General features: G+C 41.7%; 1 long non-coding RNA gene across 1 annotated transcript in view; it reads right to left on the bottom strand.

The window, feature by feature from the left end:
* LOC117252405 (uncharacterized) overlaps positions 1 to 120 on the bottom strand; it is an 886-nt gene extending 766 nt beyond the window's left edge. The window contains exon 1 of the long non-coding RNA XR_004501317.2: positions 1 to 120. This exon is cut by the window's left edge and continues 5 nt beyond it. This is a non-coding gene — a long non-coding RNA (uncharacterized LOC117252405).
* Positions 121 to 7,807: the final 7,687 nt, after the last annotated feature.

A 7,807-nucleotide genomic window follows, 5' to 3' on the forward strand; every position in this document is an offset into this window, starting at 1 on the left:
GTGTGATCTCTGCATCACAGGTCCTTGGGAATAGGACTGGCACAGCATGTGGCCTGGAACTGAAAAACTCCCATACACCTGTGTCTTTCAGGCCTCTCCTCATTTGTTTGATCTGCTGGGTGTTCCTCCCAAGAACCTGTAAATGTACAAAAACCAAAAGACAGGGGCTGTGAGGCCATGAGCAAAAGGTCAATGTGGCATCTGTTGTGAATTAGAACTGCTTGTTTGAGATCATATGGGCAGAAGAATAATGTTAACTGAGCAAGGGCAATAGAAATAATTTCACTATCTTTGCAAACTTAATTTTGAAACGTTGTCAGTGCTACTGTGTAACAAAATATTTTGTCAGAAGAATGCATCATGTTGAGGAGGGTCATGCCTGTATATATATAAATATATATATATGTATGCAAAAAAAAAAAAGTGGATCGGCTGCTCGCTGCTAAAAATGTGGCCTGTCGACATTATCTGGTTTTGAAATGTGGCCTAGTTGAAATAGTAATTGAATAGCCCTGCTGTAGTTTGTTTGTTTGTTTGTTTGTTAGCTATCTAACAACACATCAAAAATAGGCTAATTGTAAGCCGGTCTTGTTCAGTGAATCAGTTTATCATGTACACTCAAAAAATATTTAGGCCTAATATTTAAGATAGTTTGCTTATAAATACATGAATCTGGTTGTTCTATATTTAAAACACATTGGGTTTATTAGTGCTATTAAATAAATCACATTATTGCTTATTATACTCATTACTTGAGCTTGCTTTATTTATTCATTTCACAGATAGTTATACATCCTTAGTCCTTAAATTCATTATGAACGTGGACTTAAAATCATTGTTTTATTTTATGGCCTTGCTGCCCTGGCTTTTGGCCTTTGTGCCCTCAAAAAATTGACAACACGAAAGGCCATGTGGCCTTGCCCCTGAAATGACAAAATTCCAGGCCTGATTATAACACTTACTAACAGTTGACTATTTCTTTCCGTAATATTAAGGACATTAATTTGGACATTCTTTCCTCTGGCATTAACTCCCTCCCAAACATAGACAGCTTTTCCACCCCTGATTAACTGGTACTCCATTACAACAACAGTCTTCATAATCTCCTGGACTTCTTGCCCCACTCAAAACCAGATCTGTCACTTTCACCTGCTCTTCACCATGGTTCACTCCCGCTCTCAGACAACTTAAATCCAAAGGACGCCAACTGGAATGCCTCTACAAGACGACTGGTCTCACTGTGCACAAGGAAATATATCACAACCACATTCTCCGTTATAAGGACTGCATCTCGCAGGCTAAATTCTCCTATTATTCCGGTTTAATCAGCTCAAACGATGGTAACTCAAGGGCCCTGTTTTCACTCCTCAGCAACATTACTCAACCTTCGGACTCACTTCCTCCACAGATGTACTCTACTGCCTTTTGTAATACCCTTCTATCCTTTTTTACTGCTAAAATTCATAACATCCATCAGCAACTTGCTCCCAGCTCCTCTCACAATTCATCTTCCTTATTTCCCTCTGTGTCCCCTTCCCAGTCACTCTCATCATTCAATCTACCTTCTGTTTTAGAAACCACTAGTCTGATCAAAAAATCTAAACCATCAATCTGCCAGTTAGATCCCCTTCCAACTGCTCTTGTTAAAGCCGCTGTTCCCTCTCTGGCCCCTCTCATCACGCACATAATCCATTCTTCCCTCACCACTGGAATTGTTCCCTCACCCGTCAATACAGCTGCTGTCACCCCAATACTCAAGAAACCTGGCGCAGATCCCAATAACCACAGTAACCTCCGTCCCATCTCCAATCTTCCATTTCTCTCAAATATACTTGAAAAAACTGTTGCCCTCAGCTCCATTCCTACCTTTCCCGCAATAATCTTTTTGAACAATTCCAGTCCAGTTTCCACCCTCTCTACAGTACTGAAATGGCACTTCTCAAAATCACCAACGATCTCCTCCTGGCAGCCGATTCCGGTCTCCTATCCATCCTCATCCTGCTTGACCTGAGTGCGGCCTTCGACACCATCTCACACACCACCCTCCTGGACAGACTCCTCTCTGTTGGCATCACACACACCCCCCTCAACTGGTTCAAATCCTACCTCTCCAGCTGCTCTCAGTTCATCCAACTCAAATCATTCACATCACAACCACTCCCAGTCACCACAGGTGTGCCCCAGGGCTCTGTCCTGGAGCCCCTGCTATTCATCATTTACTTACTCCCCCTTGGCTACATCTTCTGGAAACATCATATCCACTTCCACTGCTACGCGGATGACACCCAGCTCCATATTTCCACCAAACCCGACTCCACTCTCCCACCTTCCTCCCTCACTGACTGCCTCCTTGAAATAAAATCCTGGTTTTCATCCACCTTCCTCAAATTAAACAGCGACAAAACAGAAATTCTACTCATTGGCACTAAAACCACCCTATCCAAATCTCCCAGTTTCACATTATCTATTGACAACTCTTCTGTTTCTCCTTCCCCACAGGTCAAGAGTCTGGGTGTCATCCTCGACAGCACACTTTCTTACACTTCTCATATCAACCACATAACCCACTCAGCTTACTTCCATCTCCGCAACATCAACCGCCTCCGCCCTTCTCTCACACCTCACACAGCTGCCATTCTGGTCCACAGTCTCGTCACCTCCTGGCTTGACTGCTGCAACTCCCTCCTGTTCGATCTTCCACAAAAAACTCTCCATAAACTACAACTGGTACAGAATTCAGCAGCTCGTATCATCACAAGGACCCCATACACTCACCACATCACACCCGTCCTGCAGCAGCTCCACTGGCTCCCCATCACACACCGTATCCAATACAAGATTTTACTGCTTACCTTCAAGGCCATTCACAACCTCGCCCCTCCATACCTGTCTGACCTCCTCCACATTGCCACACCCGCTCGCACACTCAGATCCTCTTCCTCCATCCACCTCTCCGTTCCCCCTGCCTGCCTGGCTACCATGGGGAGCAGAGCATTAAGCGCTAACAAATAAAATGTATTATTATTACTATTATTATCATTATTATTATTATTATTATTATTATTATTATTATTATTATTATTATTATTATTATTATTATTATTATTATTAATTCTATAACTGATATCTCTTCTGTATTTCTCTTATGTTTCTCTTTTGTTGTACAACATTATACCAGATTATAATATCATTTAAGTGCTGCTGAATGTAATTACCGGTATGAAAATTAAGCTAGTAATTCATCTTCAAAATTCTCCAATGAAATTACTGTACAATTGTTTTATCCTAACAAAATATATGTTCATCACATTTTGACACAATACAAATGAACATGAAATTAGTATTAAACTGCTTCAGGTTAACCAGTGTCAATAAAAAATAATAATACCTCATACTGTATTTTAAACATTAAACCAATAACTGTCCACTCTTTTTAGTGAAAACAATATGGTAAGTATTTTCTGTATTAACTCAGTACCTGTTTCATTAGTTGTGTAAACACCATAAATCTGGCAAATACATCTAACAATGACAGTAACTTAAATCTTATAATGCACTTTCATCAGTACAACATTACTGCTTGACAATTTATTTCTTAGAAACATAGAAATATGGAGTAAAATGATCAGTTCTCTACACATAATTAAATTCCTGTGTCTTTTCTCTGAGTAAAATAAACCATTTTACATTGACTTGCTCTCTTAAACATAAAACATTTCACACATCAGTACAACTAGCTGTGTGGCTGGACCAAATAAGAAATGTGCATTTAAGGGTGCTAATACATATACCAAGTTGTTTTCATGACTAAAATAAACACTCAATAATTAACTGAGTAATGGAAATTAAATATAACATTTTCCCCACAGCATTAGTGAACAGTAGCAGCAACTAACATGTCAACAGCCAAAAGATATCCCCCGATTCTCGTGTGCTCCACTACAGAGCGACGTCAAGGCTCAGGCTCTTCACTAGGTGAGAGGAGTATGCCTCAGGCTTGAAAATGGGTCAGGGGTGAAAAAGGTATGAAGGATACGAGACCTGGCACCTGCTAGGGGGTCCCAGGGTTATGCTTCCTGATTGTTTTTTTTTTTTGGTGGAAAAATGAGCTTCCAAATGCTCATATCTGATTTCTTTTGGATTTACTCTAGTGGTGGTCAAAAGTATGAATGTATAACTAAGTGCAAATAAAGTATCTTTACATGTTCACATGTGTTGTATAAGAGACGAGACCAGGGGCAGACTGGGACACAAATTCAGCCCGGGACATTCAGGCGCACAGGCCCACACACTGGCCCACACGTTTCTGCCTATAATCCTCTATATGCCTGTACACACTACACAAACACTGTCCTCAGAATCAACTGCAAAAGAAAATCAGCAGTTATTGTTTAATTCCAGACTATAAAATAAATGCAATAATGAATTGGCCACAAATGGCGATGTGCTTATTATTTAACTTAAAATAAGAGCATATGACTCTATCCTAATGCATCTAATTTTATGCACAATATAATTGTCTGCCCTGTCCTGCCCAGCCCTGCTCTTATATTACATAAGCCCAATTTATATCTCCATGGCTCACAGCCATGAACTAAGGAGGTATAAATTGGGCAATAGGCCCTATAGTAAACTTTTAGTCAACTTATTACTACAACAAAAAAATCCCACATAATACTACTAAAAAGGTTTTCCTGTGGCTAAAATGTAATGCATAGTAGGCTATGCCTTCACATTGCACCTGTCATATTCCTGGTCTCATCCTCCTCCTCATCACGACTGGGGTTAGTCTGTCCCTCAGCTTCATTGTCCTTGGGACTGGGAGCACCACCCAATGTTAATTGCATGCATCCACAGGAAAAAAAGCAAGCACATATTTTCTTTTAGTACAGGTTTAAATTATAATGACCTAATGCAATACCTAGTAGGCTAGTTGGCCTCTTGAAACGCACACCTAGAAGAAATACGCAATTTGCCTGAAGCTCGAGTAGAGCCACATCGAGAGGAGCCAGCTGAGGTGGTTCGGGCATCTGGTAAGGATGCCTTCCGGACGCCTCCCTTGGGAGGTGTTTCGGGTGTGTCCAACCAGGAGGAGACCTCGGGGCCACCCCAGAACACGCTGCAGGGACTACATCACCCGGCTGGCCTGGGAACGCCTCGGGGTTCCCGCAGAAGAGCTGATGGAAGTGGCTGGGGAGAGGACTGTCTGGGCTTCTTTGCTGAGGCTGCTTCCCCCGCGACCCGGACCCGGATAAGCGGAGGACGACGAGTACGAGTATTCAAGCTTTTTCCACGCCACTTTTTTTTTACCGGCTTTATCCATGTTTTCTGTCTAACGGTCAAACTAGCCTGGTCGGACATGAGTAATGAATGATGACTGCGGCCGAGCCAATCAGATTTTGAGAAAAACGAGAGCCTCTTTCATATTGGAGGAAGCCGCTCTTATCTCCTCCTTCAAGCATCAAAACACAAGATTGACACCTACGTCCCCGTCTTTTTCTGTGGCTTCACTCCACAGGATTCGAACTATAAACTGAGCTTCATGGGGGTCTCAAAAATAACAGCGCAAAATAACTCAATTCATGCCCACACAGCAATGGGACTTACTAATTTTAATCAGCCATATTTCACCACATCTACAGCACGTAAAACAACAGATAGGCTATAGGCCTAGCCTAAGCAATGTCACATGTACCTCAACAATAATTGTGTTGTTTTCGCTATACAGAGGGGGGAGGGGGTGCATGTAAAAAAAAAACAAAAAAAACAGACCAAAGTGGTCTGTTTTCAGTAGGCTGCAGTCGCCGTCCAGAAATCCATGATGATGAGGTCCAATGTCCTTTCTTTATCCAAGATTGGATGAATGGGAAAGGGTTAAACTCGTTGAGTGAAGGCCCATTTAAGTCCACAAACAACAATGCGGCAAGGCTCCTGGCTTGCAGCCGGTGTTTCGGATTTACTCGCGACTATGTTAACTGTGGTTGTCATAGTGACAACAGCTGTTTTCAACCAGGAAGAGAACATGTAGCTGTCCTCACAAAGCCTCTTTATTCAATTTTTCAGAACAGTAATAAAACATAGCCAACCTGATCTGTCTTTGGACTCTTGTTGGAGGAACCCAGTCTGTACTGACACTTAGTCGCTGTTTGAATCACACTTGTTGTGACGGAATGTTGAAAACAGGAAGAGGCCAAGTTGCTTTTCCTGTCAATTTAACTCCTATCTCGAATAAATTTTCTAAATAGGCCTACACACTTTCATCTTTGGTGCCTGTCTAAATAAACATGTGCCATATTAAAGAACCGTTCAGCCCTTTGAAATGTAAAAAAGAACATCTTTACCGGGATTCGAACCCGCTCCATCATGGGAAAATAAATAATAGGCACACAATTAACATGGTGTGCCACTATTGCAACACCACCACAGCGACAGATACACTAAAATCTGACAACATACAGCCAGCTATGTCTTAAAATTGGGAGACAGCCAGATCAACTTGTGACCACATTGTCCATGCACTGAGGAACATTTTACAATCTCACTGCTTTCCAATACAAAAAGCAGCCGTTTAAATCCACTTAATTCCTAAACGTAATGTTTATTGTTGTGCTACAGGTCAATAAAGCCAATATTCATATAATCACGTGGAAATACTTTATTTTAAATTAAGCAATAATGGCACAGTTACCAGAATCTAGGTTTAACAAAAGATCATTAAAAACTTTTAAAAGAGCAGTTTCTGTGCTGTGAAGAGGCTTAAAACTAGACTGAAACCGTTCAGAAACGTTGGCCCCTTTTTAAAATTCTTGGAGTTGGTTGAAAACGACTTTCTCTTAAACCTTGGAAGTAAAAGGAAGTTTGGAAATTGGCCTGAAATTAGCCAATACCGAGGGATCCAAATTTTTCTTTTTCAAAAGAGGCAGCACCATGGCACGTTTAAAGGAGGATGGAACACATCCAGAACTGAGACACATATTTATAAGTTTTAAAATAATAGACTCAACTGAACTGAAAACCTCTTTAAACAAACGGGATGGAATGCTGCCAGTTGGGCAGTTAACAGGGCCTAACTACTTCAATGAGGTGAGAGAGTGAAACAGGCTCAAACTGGTGAAAAACAGCTGAGCTTGCTGAGGGAACTGAGGGGTCTTGAGCAGACTGAGGGAGCGGGGCTCTAAGAGCAGAAATCTTATTAATAAAAAATTGCAGAAAATCCTGCACAGAGAAGAAGAAGGCTCAATTTAGCAGCTTTAACAGCCTGCTGATATGTTAGAAGAGAATCACGTAGGAGATCCCAAGAAATCTGGAGTTTGTCCTTTTTCCACTTTCTCTCCGTCTGTCAACAACTGCAGAGGAGTTGAAGAATTAAAAACACGGAGACGGTGAACGGGAGCGGAGTCCGTGGTGGAGGGTGCAGGCAGAGAGAAGGAGAAAGACTGGTAGATGGTCAGAGAAGGGTGTGTGGCAGATTTCAGCTATCTGTACATTCAATCCATATGACAACACAAGGTCAAGAATGTGGCCTTTTTCATGCGTCGGCTCCGAAACAGACTGCGTGAGATTAAAAGAGTCCATGAGATTCAGAAAGTCTCTGAGCAGAGGCCAGGTATAACAGCAGACATGTACGTTAAAATCACCAACAATTAAAAAGTGATCATATTTAAGAGTCACACCCGACACAAAGTCTGCAAAGTCCAGTATAAAGTCTATAGACCCGTTTCCACTGAAGACGTTCCTGGTACTATTTGGGGGGCAGGAACTACTACAGGAACGTCCTCTCGCTTGGCCCTCTCAACCACCGTGTCTC

This window comes from Epinephelus lanceolatus, chromosome 2 (genome assembly GCF_041903045.1).
Source record: "Epinephelus lanceolatus isolate andai-2023 chromosome 2, ASM4190304v1, whole genome shotgun sequence".
Taxonomy (NCBI): domain Eukaryota; kingdom Metazoa; phylum Chordata; class Actinopteri; order Perciformes; family Serranidae; genus Epinephelus; species Epinephelus lanceolatus.